Source organism: Puma concolor, chromosome D2, assembly GCF_028749965.1.
Source record: "Puma concolor isolate L17-30 chromosome D2, mPumCon1.1.hap2, whole genome shotgun sequence".
Taxonomy (NCBI): Eukaryota; Metazoa; Chordata; class Mammalia; order Carnivora; family Felidae; genus Puma; species Puma concolor.
Genome location: NC_141677.1, coordinates 43,385,047 through 43,401,690, shown reverse-complemented (window position 1 = coordinate 43,401,690; position 16,644 = coordinate 43,385,047). Strand labels below are relative to the sequence as shown.

At 40.3% G+C, this 16,644-nt stretch overlaps 1 protein-coding gene across 7 annotated transcripts in view; it reads left to right on the top strand.

Moving 5' to 3' along the window:
* Positions 1-16,644, top strand: part of LOC147576023 (uncharacterized) — a 778,516-nt gene that overhangs the window by 166,228 nt on the left and 595,644 nt on the right. The window lies entirely within an intron of this gene.

Below are 16,644 nucleotides of genomic sequence, written 5' to 3'. Positions count from 1 at the left end.
GTGTCAAACACCAATGAGTCATGACAAAATTACAAAAGAGCCAGCTAATTCACTTCCCACTAGCCAGATTTAGAACAATTTGAACATCTAAAAGAATCGTGACTAATTATAACACATTGAAGTTATCCATGTATTCAGTTACACAGGAACTAAGAGTGAAAAGGAACAAAAGGAAAGCCCTCTTACCAAAATCTACAAGCTTGTAAATGGAGTAAACATAGTATAATTCTAAAATCGTTATTTGAAAACTCTAGTGTAATAATTTAAAGGCATGCACTATCAAGGAATATTAAACTCCTTGCATGGAAGTATATAAAATAGGTTATTCACATGGTGGCAAAAGATCACCTGGATTACTGAAGTTATCTGGAATAATGAAGTGATACATAACAGAATAAAACTCTACATGCTTCTGTGAAATTGTTTGCAAAAACAGTCTTTTACTCCCTTCCTCATGTCTCTTTCCCTTTGTACATGGCTTTGCAGAAAGTGCCATCAAGACATGGAGTCTGTTTCCCCACCCTTGAATCTGGTTATGACTTCCTTTGGGCAGTAGAACACAGCAGAATCAATGCTGTTCAGTTCCAAACCTTGGTCTCAAGATACACTTGTGTTTCTGTTCACTTGATTGGATTTCTGCCACACCATGAGAACACATCAAGATTGATCTGCTGGAAGATAAGAGATCACAAGCACAGAGCTGGTCCAGCTGTTATAAAGAAAGCCTTTGACATAGGAGATATCCTTGCCAAGATCAGCAAAGTTAGCACTAGTCAAGCTGTAGTTGTTTGCAGGTGCATGAGTGAGCCTTGCGAAAAGACCTAAGGCCAGCACACCCAGAAGATCTGCCCAGGTGACCTGTACACTTCTTGCTTTTAAGCTACCAGAATGTGAGGTGGCTTGTTACAAAGCAAATTCTGATTCCCAAATGGGCCTATGCATGTATGAACATTGGCTTTGGGTCCAGGGAGTCACAAAAAGCTGTGAAAATAATGAGCAATTAACAGAGGCTGAAAACTGGAGCCTGGAAAGTGAATCCCTGTATTATGTAGTTGTGAAATCATTGGCAAATGTTGCCTTTAGTAACTTGGAAAGTTAAAAAAAAAATGTACCTAATCAGCTTGTCAGTTACCTCATTTTTTACTATAGGTAATAAGGAGCTACAAGGGATACATAAGCTAAAATAAGAACTATTAAGTTTACAAGTAGAATTTACAGGGAACATGGAGGAAGCAGACCTGGCAGGGATAGAAAATGAAACTATTATCTCTGTTCTTCTCAGCTAATAACAGTTTCTTAAGGTGGAATACAGCCTAAGTGTACAGAGAAAATAAGGAGTGTTCCTCTAAGACTCTTGTAAAGATGTCTGGAAGAATTAAGGAGGTATTTAGAAGAAACTCTCAGCTAGAAAAATGTTTTATAGGAATCTTTAAGTGCAGTGTCCTGCAGGAAACTGGCGTGCCCAATGTGCTGTGAGTTAAGACAGAGGCATATTTGAAAATTAGTGTTAGGTGTGGATTTTTCCCAAGTGGAGAATATACTCAGATATATAGAAAGCTCACAAAGTTTTTAAGGGTCTTGTAATAGCAGCATATCTCTAGCTGTGTTCAAAGGGACTCAGATTTTATAAATTTATCAATTGATTTTATGTACATTCGAAGGATGCAGGTTGAAAAAGGTTACTCAGATGCAAGCACAGGCTATTTCTTAAATTTATTTTTATTCATTATTTATTTATTTTGAGAGAGAAAGGAAGGAAGGAAGAATGGAAGGAAGGGGAGGGAATCAAGGAATCACAAGCAGGCTCCATGCTGTCAGCACAGAGGCCAATGTGGGGTTTGATCTCAAGAACCACAAGACTGACCTGAGCTGAAATCAAGAGCCAGGTGCTTAAACAACTGAGCCACCCAGGCGTCCCAGTAACAGGCCATTTATTATATGAGAGAAAGGATATCTCAGAAGGTGACATCAAGAACCTGGAGGGAAAAGTGAATTGCATAGAGAATGGTTTTTTGAGCCATTCCTAGAATTAATAGAGGTTGTTGGACTGGAGGCCAGTCCCAGAAAGCAGAACTGAGCTGTAATTAAGAAACATTTCCTGCTCCCATATTTGAGGATCTGGCAACATTTGGGGGGGGGGGATTTAAAATTGCTATGGACCAGAAAATGCCATGTACTCTCACTTCCCCTCTTAAAAAATTGTTTCTAATGTTTGTTTCTGAGAAAGAGCATGCAGGGGATGGGTGGAGATAGAGGGAGACCCAGAATCTGAAGCAGGTCCCAGGCTATGAGCTGTCAGCACAGAGTCTGATGAGGGACTTGAACCTACAAACTGTGAGATCATGATCTGAGCTGAAGTCGGATGCTTAACCAACTGAGCCACCCGGGTGCCCCTCATTTCCTCTCTTTAAATAATACCATCTATTGTGGTTTTTCCCATTCTCTGTCTCATTTGTTGAGTCTCTGGACTCAACAAATAACCTTTACTCTGGGTATAGATCCTCAAAACCCAGACTTTTAAGAGTGATGGTGTAATTGGAGCAACCTAGGTGGCTCAGTTGGTTAAGCATCAGACTCAGGTCACGATCTCACAGTTCATGAGTTTGAGCCCTGCTTTGGGCTCTGCGATGACGGTGTAAAGCCTGCTTGTGTGCGCTGTCTCATTCTCTCTGAAAATAAACGAACTTAAAAAAAAATGATGTGATTACATGAAGCTTTTGCAGATGTCAGGAGGGAATGGTTATCTTTTTCATATGACAAGGTCATGAATTATTTTGGCCAGAAGAGAGATTGGTACATTATTTACAAAAAGGTCAATATTCTCCTTTTGTATTTACACCTCATTGTTCTTCTCATCAAAGTTTGAAGTCCATTTCCCTTTCTCTTAAGTTTGGGCTGTCCTTGTGACTTTCTTTTCCCAGTAGAATTCAGCACAGTACAGTGGGCCAATTCTGAGCCCAGGGCTTACACATTTCCACTCAGTCTTTTGAATTCCTGCCTGCCCGTGAAAACAGATCCAAGATAGCCTGCTGGGTGACTAGAAATCACAAGGGCCAGAGTGAGCCCAGGTTTTCTGGGCAAGACCCTAGCCATGTAAGAGATCTCAGTTAACATCAGCAAAGCCAGTCCTTTCCAACTGACGTGTACATGATTGCAAATACCTGAGTGGATCCCACTGAGAATAGCTGAGGTAGGATTGCTCTTAACCAGAATGTCACAACTGACTTGCACACACGTGATGTAATCACTTGTTGATTAAGCCATTAGGTTTTGGGAGGCCTTTTTTTGTGTGGTAAAAACCAACAGCTACAATGATCAATGTTGTGAAACGGAGGGGTAAATAAAACTATGTGTCCCAGGTGGTATCACTGGTCAGCCTAATCAATGCCAGCGACTACCTTCTTTGGGTATTTTATTATAGAGAGAAAAAACCCTGTTTCTTTCAGTTACTGTAATTTTTTTGGTTTCTTGCAGCTAAATTAATTCTAAATGGATACATCCACTTTTTGTCTCTAGTGCACTTCTCTTTTTATTTGCCTTGAGCAAACTTCTCTGATTTATCTAATGCCTTTCTCAATTCCTACAACAAAATGGTGTTCTCAGAAAGTATTAAATGAATTGATGAGTGAGTGATTTGACCACCTAAAACTGTTGATCCTGGTGTGTTTGTCTTCATCAAGTAACACTTTTGGGCTGCAGGTCAGTATTTCTAGTGGTCTCAGAGTCATTAGAGCTTAAAAAAAAAAACTCTCAACCATGAGATCTCATTCAGCTGCTGGTTTTCTGCCTTTTTAAAGACAGGAATTTGATATATTAGGACATTTATATTGCAGTTTCAGCCTTTTTGTTTTCTTGAATAACACTGCAAACAAATTTGTCATTGCTATTAACATCCACTCACATGACTAGATGATGTATTTGACTAGAACTCTGCATTTTGCTCTGTCACCAAATAACTGGTGTCACTTCTTTACATTCACAAACTTTTGGACCTAATCCATCAAATAGGAATATAGCATATTAATGTATGGGAACAGCAGTGGTCCTCTCTAGACTTCTGAGTCTTGAGAAATTAGAGACATGTAAATGCTTTGTCTTATTGCTACCTTCCATTTTCTGTGTTCCCACAGATACTGCCACATACTCAGGTGGAAGAGTGTTTTATTCTACAAAAAGACTTTCTTTGAAAAGAATTCTTGGGGCGCCTGGGTGGCGCAGTCGGTTGAGCATCCGACTTCAGCCAGGTCACGATCTCGCGGTCCGTGAATTCGAGCCCCGCGTCAGGCTCTGGGCTGATGGCTCAGAGCCTGGAGCCTGTTTCTGTTTCTGTGTCTCCCTCTCTCTCTGCCCCTCCCCCGTTCATGCTCTGTCTCTCTCTGTCCCAAAAATGAGTAAATGTTGGGGAAAAAAAAAAAAAAAGAATTCTTTGTCATTTATTTTTGAGAGACTGAGCACACCTGGGGGAGGGTCAGAGTGAGGGAGACACAGAATCTGAAGCAGGCTCCAGGCTCTGAGATGTCAGCACAGAGCCCTACACAGGGTTTAAAATCATGAGCCACGAGATCATAACCTGAGCCCAATGCTCAGTCAGACGCTTAACCAACTGAGCCACCCAGATGCCCCCCCCCCCCCCACCAAAAAAGACTTTCAAATTAGGCAAAAAACTCAGAGAACTCAATGATAACCAAATTCAATGTCCTATCCTAGGGAGATTTTAAACTGAGAAAGGCGTTCCATCATCATGGTGGAGCGGGGACAGGGGCTTAAAGAAACTTGGCCAAGTCACTTAAACTTATTCCATCTCAACTTGCTCATCGTACAGCTGGGTTGATAATGATCTGTTCCCTTTACAGGGGCATTCTGAGAATAAAATGGACAAGGAAGAGCTTTGGGACTTAAAAAAAACTTTGAAGTAGAAATTGTGTATCACCCTACAAAATACATGTGCACCACTACATGCTTTCCCACATTCCATAAACGTCTGTGTTGAAGAAATAAAAGATATCTTTGTCTTAGAAATCTTGTTTTCCTAGAAATATTGAATATATGAGGTTGAAACACTAATATCTTGATCATTATTCTTAGTATCATTAATGTTTGTGTACTTTTTGAAAGTTTAGCTTTTCTTCACAGAATATATTTGTAGGACTTTTTAAAAAAGATTTTTAGTTACTTTTTTTAAAAAAAATAAATGTTTTGACAGAGCAAGCACAAGTGGAAGAGGGGCAGAGAGAGGGAGGCACAGAATCTGAAGCAGGCTCCAGGCTCAGAGCTGTCAGCACAGAGCCTGATGTGGGGCTTGAACTCATGAAATGTGGGATCATGACCTGAACCAAAGTTGGATGCTTAACTGACTGAGCCACCCAGGTGCCCCAAGATTTTTAGATACTTTTTTAAAGAAATGTTCGGGGCACCTGGGTGGCTCAGTCGGTTGGGCGTCTGACTTTGGCTCAGATCATGATCTCACGGTTTGTGAATTTGAGCTCCACGTCGGGCTCTGTGCTGACAGCTCAGAGCCTGGAGCCTGCTTTGGCTTCTGTCTGTCTGTCTGTCTGTCTGTCTCTCTCTCTCTCTCTCCCTCCCCCTCCTCAACTCATGCTCTGTCTCTCTCTCTCTCAAAAGTAAATAAACATTAAAAAAAATTTTAAATGTTTATTTTGGGAGAGAGAATACAAGCCGGTGGGGGGGGGGGGAGGGAGAGAAAGACACACTGTGAGCACAGAGCCCCCCAGATCATGAGCTAAACCAAGAGTCGGATGCCTAAACAGACTGAGCCACCCAGGAGCTCCTATTTGCAGGACTTTAGATTGCATTTCTAAATTGCCATCTCTAACTACTAAATAAGGATGCTGATTACCCTGACATGGTTTCCTGGGCCTTCATATGGTTAAAATGCTGAATGGCACATCCCTGATATGTGGTGATACAATCCTGTCACTTGGATGGGAGACTCTGGTCCTCAGGTTGGAAAGGAAAATGTATCAATGTGAATGAGGGAAAGTGAAATTTTTAAGAAGAGAAATGTGAACTCAATGAAATAGAAGTGGCAAGGAGGTACTGGTGCAATGTGGAGATGAAATGGATCATGTATTCAAAGCAGAGACCAATGTTGAGTAATAAGGAAGATAACTGAAAAAACTCATCTCAAGGACTAGTTGGGGTGGAGAAATAAAGAAGAGGTTGTACACGTATTTTCGGGAAGATGGATTGTGAGAGCACTTAATGCTTTAGGGATGAAAGGGTGGCATTAATAATCAGCTTTTTGTTTCTGAATCATGAGTTTAGCCCCCTGGTATGTGATTGTACCTACGACAGTTGACAAATGAGAGTCAAGCGAAGATCTCAGAGGCTTTAGTGTCTCTGGGCTGCTCTTTCAGATGCTGAGCATCTAGAACACTTTGGGGGGGGGCTCATAATCATGGCAGGTGGAGTGGTACCTTCTGGTGGCATGATGACAACAGATCCTATTCTTAAGGAGAGAGAACAGACTCCCTCTGCCTTCACAAAAACCTGGTTTTGTACATTTTGTACTTAGGCAACACATATTCTCACCAACTAGGATAAGGTATTTTATAGCCCACAATAACTTACACTTGTAAGTACTTGAAGAAAAATGTTCTTTTGTTCTCACTGCTGAAGAAATGGTTGAGCGGTGTTTTTCCCTTTCCTATTCTGTGATTTGAGCCTGGTATCTTTGTTGAATGAATTCTTGAGTTAATTCATTCCCTCACTTATTCATTCAACAAACATTTCTTGAGTAGGTACTTTGTGTCAGGGACTGGGTGCATAGTGGTAACTAAAACAAAATACTTCTGCCCTTATGGAACTCATAATTTAAGGAAAACAGTCATTCAAAGAATGAGATAATTTAAGGTAGTGATGTATGTTATAGATGGTAATGGGATTGCTATGACCTGGGAGGAGAAATTTTTAAGGAATCGGGATTTCTCTCTGAATAGGGACATATGAACTGATTTCTGAGTGATGCACAGACATTACAGAAAAGTAGACAAGCAGTGCCTCAAATTATTGGCATTTTACGTTCTCTTTGGACATGTTCAAGATATCTAGAGGTAGGCAGTTTAGCACCAATGTGTCAGTTCAATGGCAGTATCAGAAACAAGACTCCTCTTATCATTCCGCTCATTCATTTTTAATATGTTGGATTTTTTCCTCATGATTTCAGAATGACTCCTGTACCTCTAGGTATCACATGTGCATTCAATTCAGAACAAAAAGGAAATGGCCGCGTGTGTCAGGGCTGGCTACATAATTGAGAAGGGCAGTGAAAAAGGAAACTGTGGAGCCCTTATTCATAAAGCAGCAAAGAAGTGATGTTTAGGGATACTAACAAAAAATAAAGCTTTTTCCTTTAAAAATCTCTATTATAAAACATAACAGTAACATACAAGGAACAGCATAAACTTACCAAGTGGAAACATAACTGTTTTGGTGCCATAAATTTATATAAAGCAATAAATACTAATGACTAATGTGATATCTTAATTGATTATACTATTTGGCTTTTCTGCAGCTTCATTTGTAATCTAAGTTTATACTAATAGCAAGTTCATGTTGAATAACGAGAATTGAAAGCAACACCAGTCACTTTTGGCAAATGCGAGACTGCAAATAATTGTTTAAATTTTAATTCCAGTATGGTTGGCATACCATGTTATGTTAATTTCAGGTGGACAATATAGTGATTCAGCAGTTCTGTACATTACTCAGTGATCATCATAAGTGTCCTCTTAATCCCCTTCTAGACTACATATGGTTTTTGATAATATTTTAATTTGGGGAAATATCTTTCCACTGGTGCCACTGTCAGTGGAGCTGTTAAGAGTATTTTATAGACTGTGACAACATGGAAAAGATTTTTTGATAAGTTATTTTGAAATATAAATTTTCATACATCTCAAGTTGATTCTCATGGAACACTTTTTCTAAAATCAGTTTTGTGTAAGTCTGAATTTTAAATGTAAATTTGTACAGTGGCATTTTAATGTTTCCTCTGACATTTTCTGTGGCGTGTGGAGATTGGACAAGAAATTGAAAGTGGCTTCATGCTTTGTCTATAATTCAGAATGCCTGTGCATGCAGTCTATCATTACATTTTCAATTAAGAAGAAAACATCCATTTTGAAATTGTCTTCCTCGTTAATAATTGGTTCAACCAAAGCTTCTATTGGAAATAGTGTTCTTTTCTGTGGAATGCCATGATCTTTAAATTTAATATTTATTTGCTTTTCAATGTTGCAGCAGTTTTCCAAACTGGAGATTCTAAACTCCTTGAAGAATGTAAATAACTCCTGATATGTTTTACTGCAGTGTCCATGTATATGCTATTAATTTGTGGTAATTTACTGACAGTTTCCTGTCTCAGCACTGGCGTTCCTGGCCTATACCGAGGGCAGAGTTAATATCTGTGCCAAGGCTGCAGTGAAGGTCTCCAGGGATAGATGACAAGTGACCTCCCACTGCATCCCATCACACGTGGTGATGCAGCTGCCACATCTGCCATTTTGGGCCCGGGTCCCTGCCCCATGACACTGTGGCCCCATGGTATCCCCACTGCCCTGGAGTGGATTGACCTGGGCTCTGTGAAGCCTCTTGATCTTGTACAAACATTTTAAGCATCATTGGATCCTCTGGGTCATAAAATTTGATAGTGTGGACCGTCTGGAAACCCTGTCTTGCTCTAGGTCCTTCTCTAAGCTGGCAGTCTCTATTCTCTCGGTAAATTCATCAGAACAGCACATCTAAATGCGTATGTGTCACGTCAAAAAATAAAATGGCCTCACCATTATGCCACTTCCTTTCTGACAGAAGTTGCAGTGTGTGTAGCAATTTGTCCTTCGCTTTCGAAAATGTACCCTGATAAGTCCTAGTTCATGGGACACGACAACCCTGCTGAGGTGGCCACCCTTGTACTGGTTGTAGACTTTGTTTCCCACCCTCTGGCATGTGGGATTCTTACCATGTGATCTAGGAAATGTGCCACTTCCTGCTCTCCCAGCCCTTTCCCAAGATGTCATCATTATAGCAGACAAGTATGATGTTTTTCTTACTGTCTCTTTATGAATAAAATTTCTCTGCTTCACCCTGATCTATGGCCTTTGAGGCTGTGCTCTAAGGCTCCTTTGCTGTCTGTATTCCAGCTGGGTTTAGCCTCCAGAATGTACTGGCAGTGTATTGAAGGTTGGGAGGAAAGAGATTAGTGTGTTACTTTCCCCTCACTCTGTCCCACGAGACCTTCAGTATTACTCCACTGAAGATCACAACTTCCACTGATTGGCTGCTCATACAACTACAGGTCTGATTAATCTCTACCTCCATTTGCCCCTTCAGATCTGGGATGATAATGACTTCCTGCTGTTTTAACCTCAGGCTCCTCCAGTGTCTCTCCGTGGTGTCTTTTAATCCTCTTTAGACCTTTGTAAATAGCGTCATCGGTAAATCATCTTTTACTACGTCTTTTGAATATGTCATCAATTTCTTGCCTGGCCTTGAATTCTAGAACAAATGAGGACGACTTATTGAATTCAATTCCCTTGGAATTGTAATAGGGGAAAATAGCCTCCAGATCAATATCTGAATATCAGGATCCAGGAATTATATGGCTATGTTTTAGAAAATAGTTTGCATTTAAAATAAGTAGCTATAATAATAACCACTATGTGATAATGGTTGGTGCAGTCACTCTTTAAGAACACCCTGGATCATTACTTCCTGCATGTCCCAAGTTTTCCAAGGTAGAACACATTTCTGCAACTACCTAGGGATGTAGATTTGGATTTGATACTACGTTATGATCAGATGCTTCCACTTGGCCCTTAGTTGACGTGTCAAGTATGTAGGTTTTACTAGCTCTTGACAGCTATTCCTATTAAGTACTCTGTACCTGGCACATGTACACGATTGCACCATTTCTATAATAGAGTATATATAGATAGATTGAGAAGAATAGTAGAACCAGTTCCATACTCTGAATGGTGGAATGTAGTGCTATTAAGGAACACAAAGAATGAGTATTACCCCAGGCACCAGTGTTTAATAAATTCTGAAGAGAGTATTTCCCTTTCCCTGCTGTGTAGTTAACCTGGAAAGTGGCCACAGGCACCTTTATGGCAATCTAGGAGTAAGATCCAGAGTTCTTGCTGCTGATGGTGTTGGAGACCCTTTTTCAAGGTTACCCAGCCTCCCCTTTTTTCCAGTAAGCCTTGGAGTCTTTGAAGTGGCTTAGATTAGCATATTAGATAAGGGATTATGTCTCTCTTTTGGTTGCCTTATGTTCATAGGACTTTTACTTTGTTTTGTTTTCTCCCTAGTTACATGGGGAACTTAGTGGGATGCCCATCTGTTAGTTATCCCCCATGAAGGTCATTTCACAGAAGGTCATTCTGATGCCTATGCTGCATTTTTGGCCTCTACACCCTCCTGAGTCTGGTAACCATTGCCTGGTGTCACCCACTCATGATTGTGCTATTCCCACTGAAATTAAGGAAACTGTTTCAGTCATAGTAGCTACTTCCAGCCTTCCTGACCCTAAGAGAAGAGCTTAGTTTGGACGGAGGATTGCACATGTTCAATCCCCTCTAATATTTGCATCTCCCCAAGCCTCTGGAGTCTTTTTTTAATAGCACATTAAGAAATTGCTGGCATTTTTCTTTAGTACAGGCCTTTGTTGAACCCATGTTTCAGTTAGTACTAAGCAACCAGTCAGAACTACCTCCTTGCTGTTTGGGCTAACACATTGAATACATAAAAGCTTCAAAGTGTGTAATAGACATATTAAGTGAAATTTAAAGTTAAGCTCTTTTTTGTTTTTGTTTTGTCTAGCACTTTCAGAATCCATTCCTGCACTTGTTTCCAGAATTTTGCAGATAAACAAAGCCTTTCAATTCTTTTGGAGGATAAGTTTTCTATCTTAGGTCTGATGTTGTTATTGGCCCTTGGGGAATGCTGACATGTCACTCTATGTCTAGGTTGCACACAGTGAAGAATATTCGATCGAATGGAATGAGAAGACAGGTTATGTGAGAAGCAGTGAAAATGGCACCGCGAGTGAGGATGTTTACAGGCTCTTGAAGAATAACTCATCAGACAGGCATGGCACAGAGAGTTCAGGCAGTGTTAGGAGGCAGTGTTGGGTGGTCTGGGTTGATCCATGCTTTCTCAACTAAAGTACTCAAGTCCACGTGAAAGATCTGGTGACATTGTGGATTTGCCTGATACTGTAATTTGCGAACCCCTCTTCAAAAATCTTAGTTGAATTTCAGCTATTTCAATCCTAACTGCAAATGTTACTTTTGGAGTCTACTCGTAACGTCCCAAATTTTCAGTATGTGTCTTCAGTTGAGAATTATTTTTAGGCTTTTCTCTTTTATAAACCTATCTGCTGCTGCTAATAATAAACATTCCATCCCATAACACTTGATTTTTTTATGCCTCTTACACTGGGGTGTGGCTATGGCTATTCAATCTCCCCAAATTTTGCCTTCACTTGACGCTTTAATTCAGATGATCACAGATTGTAATTATGTATTTCACCAATGTCTGCTCTCAGATAACAGAGCCTGATCCCGTATTCCCTTTTGAATTTTAATAAGTGTTAAATCCAAAAAGGTCAGATAATGTACTCAGAGTTTGGATTTGGAATTTTAGGCTCACAGAAAATTCTGGCAATTGAGAAAGAAGAAGTGGTTTAGTCCACTGGGAGAGGACCAGATTTTCCAATACGGGAAAGGTGACAGATTTGTATAATGTCTCTATTTGACACCTTCAGCATTTTTGAATGGAAGAATGTGGCTGACAGGGGTACTAAACAGGACACTGAGAGCCATGGCTTTTGAGCCTCCCTGGATGGCTTTAGCTTGGAATTGGTGGGAGGGAGGGTAGAGGGGGTGGGGGTGGGGTTGGGCAGGGAAAACCTGGCTCTGAATAAACCATAAGGTTGTACAATGAGCTTCTCAGTGCTAACCACGATGGATATATGAGTCCCTGCTTCTGTTTATATAGAATGTATTTATTTGGTTCCCCCCAAATAAATAATGATAATATCAAATTATGAATTTAAGGATGAATAAAATCCTGTAAGTTCATTATTTGCTGATTAACTTTGTTACCTTTCGAAAGCAACAAGGGGCATAGTCAAGGAAAAATATTTTGCTTGGGTTGATGTTGAAATTATTTCTTCGGTTCAATGTGTGGTTGGCTATAATGATACAGCGTTCTTGGTGTCAAAAATCGTAAGACTTACTTGAACCATTTCAGGGTTCATTTGGCTTACAGTGTGTGATAAGGACCATGCTCTGCATTTTGATAACACAAACAAAAAACAAACCTACATAATCCTGGGGTTGAATTTAATACTGTCAGTTTTCAATTCTATAATTTATATTTTAAAACGTTTTCTAATTCTTTGCTGAGAACTTTTTGATTTGTTTTGTGGAATTCATAATTGGTTGTTGAAGCGTTTTTATGATGGCTGATTAAAAATCCTTGTCAGATAGTTCATCAATCCATCCTGGATTGGCATCAGTTGATTGACTTCTCGTTCTAGTTGTGATTTTCCCACTTCTTTGCATGAGTGATTTTCGATTTGCCCTTGGACCCTTTGTTGTCTTAGGAGATTCCTGGTCTTAAATCTTATTTTTGCATGTAGTCACTCTGTTTAGTTTTAGCATGCAGGTCTTGGCGTGTGCACTGTGGTAACAATGGCAATTTAAAATGCAGAATTTTTGGAGTGCTGATTTTTGTTTTTTTTGTTTTTTGTTTTTTTGGTGTATCTGGTGCCGATGGGGGCTCCCATTGGTCCTGTTTGTGCTACCTGAGAGGTGAAAGGGGTTTTCTAGGCCCATCTGCTGGGTATCTCTTATTGGAGGATGGTGTGGAGGGAATCCCTCTGCTGGTTCCCTCTCAAGCTTCTTCCCCCCACACTGCTCATGTGCCTCTGGACAGGTGCAGAGTGACTTTAGAATGCATGGACAAAGACATTTCCCAGACCACGCCACTTGTGGTTGGGTTTCTTTTGTCCTGTTCTGCCTGTTGGTATCTCTTTGAGGAAAAGTGGAGTCCTCAGGTTGATGAAGAAGGTCAGTGCCCCTCAAGCTGTTTATTTTTGGTGGTGGTCCCACATGAGTCCCCTTTGCTGATGGTGTTGGGCTCACCACCATGTCTGAGGGACTCCTGTCAATCTGAGGGAGAAATGAGCCCACCTGGGATAGGGATAGCAATAGGTAGCTTGGTGGTTGTGAAACACAGCCCTCGGGGCTGCTGCCTTCTGATGTGTGTGGGTTGCAAGATGCCCTGCCATTGTGGTGTTCCTCCAATCTTGGGGTCCCAAACCACTTTTCAGAGTTCTCCTTTGGTTGTCTTTTGAGCTATACAAAGGCTTACAGTTTGGCTTAGCAGGGGGAACCAGGAGAAATGGGTCAATCTCCAACTGCTTGGATCTAAATTCCCGGGACTGAATTTAGTATAATAGCCAGAAAATGTCCATAGTTGCCTAAGGTTACTCAGCTACATATAACAGAGTTAGGACTCAGAGTTAGGGTCTCTGTAAGCCCCAGTTCTGTGATCTGTTTTCTCTACCTAAATGCTAATTTTAAAAGAGATATTAATAGAAAACATCCAGTAATTCATAATAAACATAGCTTTCCACTCAGCACCCATGTTTATCATATGGATTCATTTTATTTATCCCAAATCTAAAAGACAGAGATTGAATCACAGACACAGATATGCTTCCTAAATGGAGAAATGCTTTTTACCTGGGCACCACGTTTTTCATTTTTCACATACTCCTTTTTCTACATCTCTTGAGATTATATTCTTCTGTTACACAGTTAACACCTTTTAAATAAGATGCCCCACAGATAAAACTAGCTTTTCAACATGGCATGAGGAGGGGAAACTTCTGTTTTTTTTTCCACATATAATCTAAGATGAAAGAAAGTTGATCACCATCAAGGTGTTTGAGGTCCCACTTGGCTATGGAGAGGGTATCACCAGATCTTTGTAGAGCTATGTATATAAATAGTCCAGTTACAAGGTTTTTTTTTTTTTTTTTTTTGGAGTAATTATATATGAAACAAAACAAAAAAAGATGTAAGTTATGTTCAGAACAGAAGGACAACTTTCCTAACCAACAGTCATTCTCAGTAGGTTCCTAGTGCCATGTATCAGGCTGTGGAAGGAAGCAGTAAAATGAATCAGGATTAAGACAGCCTTCAAGAACAGTCCTTTGTTAACGCTAAATTTATCCTGCCATAATGGCCCCTTTATACAACACTACAGGATGCATATCTGACTTCCTGAATAAAAACTGAAAAGAAATGGAATTTAACACTGAAGCCTGTGAACAATAGCTAGGTCTGCTGACAAAATTAGGTCTGTGATAATCTCCCCCTTTCTGTGAAAATGCTAATCTTGGGTAAAGGGTCAGTAGTGGTGGTTTCTGTCATGATATTCTGAATACCCCCCTTCCTCCGGCCAAGAGCAGCATCTCTTCAAGAACCTTTGCTTTACTTGTTTCCACATAAGGCAGGATAAAATTATCTGAGTTTAAGAACACAAAGCACACGGGTAAGTGAGCCCTGACCTTGGCTGTGCCTCAAGCAGGCACAATTGGTATGTAACATGGGAAGGATTTTCCCTATTTGGTGGGAGCTAGATGTTCCCTGCTCCCAGCTTGTTCCCTTTCTTTGTATTTCAAATATAACATTTTTAGGAAGTGGCGTAACTGTACTTGGTTTGGAAGATCCCTTCCTTTGTTCTCTGCCCTTGAATGTCTTTCCATTCTTCAAGGTCTAGTACACGTGCCCACTGTGAGCTCTTGGCCATGGTGCGCATATGGGGGCTGCCTCTAGTTCATCATTTGGATCTTAACACCACCTTCCCTGCCCCCCAGACCTGGTCTTCCTAGTAGATTCTCTCATTTTCCACTCTGGGCTATGTTATACTTTGTAAGTGCATATTTATGCAGTTGTTTTATTTCTGTAGTTCTCCCACAATCAGTTATTTTTGCCTATTACATTCCCAGAAAAAAGCATATCGCCTAGTATGTCATTTGCAGTAAATACAAATATTTGTTGAATATTGAATTAATTTGAAAATCAAACTGACTTAATTAACAGATTTACTTATTTGTTTATTTTTAAATTAGCAGATCTTTAATAACTGTTCCTTTCTGGGCCAACTACATTATAGCCACAGCTGAATGAATAACCTGGGGATATTACCAGAACTCAAGTGCCGTACTGCAGTGGCCCTTGCCAGATACAATTCCCTTGGATCTAGTATGCTGAAGGAAACAAAAGCCTAGTGAACTGAATGGTAGTGTGAATGTTCATTCTGATGACATTTTAGAGCCTTGTTGCTTTGTCAAATCCATGGTTCCCTTCCCCTTTGTGGGATTCTCTATCATCAGGGCATGTTTGCGTGTTTATCAGAGCTTTTGGCAGAAGTTGCTGTAGATTTCAGGGGCTATCTGGGAGTAGGAGAAGGGAGCTCATTTTCTGTGTGCGCTCACCATGGCAGTGACCACTCACTGTCAGTGTGTAGTGTGAAGACAGTCAAAACCATTGGTGCCCATATATTATTCAGTCCAATGATTCTTGGCTTTTAAATTGAAATCCTTTTTTTTTCCCCCTGATAAAAGTTTAGTAACCTTGGCTTAACTCTAGGTGATGCCGATAGCCAGACTCGGAGAGTTTTCTGCTGGGTACACCAGTGTGTGAACCCTGGGGCATCTATAGAGATGGGAGGGATTCTGAGGGAACTTCCCTAGCTTTCCTCTTTTCAGTGCCTGAATCTCCAATTTGAGGTGGTTTTCAGGTGCAGCTCCATCAGTATCTTCTCAATTTTCTTTCGATGAGGATGGGCTACTTTATTTGGAAGGAGGTTCATACATTTATCTTTTGCCTTAAATTTTTTTTTTTTAACTTCAGGCTTTAGTCTGATAATACTCATGCTGCAGGGAACAAAATGTTATAGGAGTTGCTGGCTTTCAGGTGCACCTATTTCTTTTTGTTCTTTTTTTAAAAATAGACTTTAATTTTTAGAGCAGTTTTAGGTTAACAGAAAAATTGAGGGGAAGGTACAGAGATTTCTCGTATTTCTCTTGCTTCCACTCATGCATAGCCTCCCTCATTATCAACCAGAGTGGTACCTTTGTTTAAACTGATGAGCCCTCATTGACACATCATTATACACCAAAGTCCATAGTCTACATTAGGGTTCAACCTTGGTGCTGTGCATTCTAGGGGTTTGGACAAATCTATAATGGCATGTATGTATCCTTATACACAGTAGTTTCAGTGCCCTGAACATCTTCTTTGCTCTACCTGATCATCCCTCCCAGTCCACTAAGCTCAGTCAACCACTGATGTTTTCACTGTTTCCATTTTTTGGCCTTTTCCAGAATGTCACATAGTTGGAATAATATAGTATGTTTCCTTTCAGATTGGATTTTTTCACTTAGTAAGATAGATGTACCTACTTCTGCTTCAGCCTTTTCTCTATTCTTATTCCTGGGATGATTTCAATAGGAAAAGAGTTGAGTGGATGGAAAAAGAGTTAGATGTCTATTCTTTGCCTTTCCTACCTTTCTAATTCGTAGGAGCCTCCAGGTTATTACTA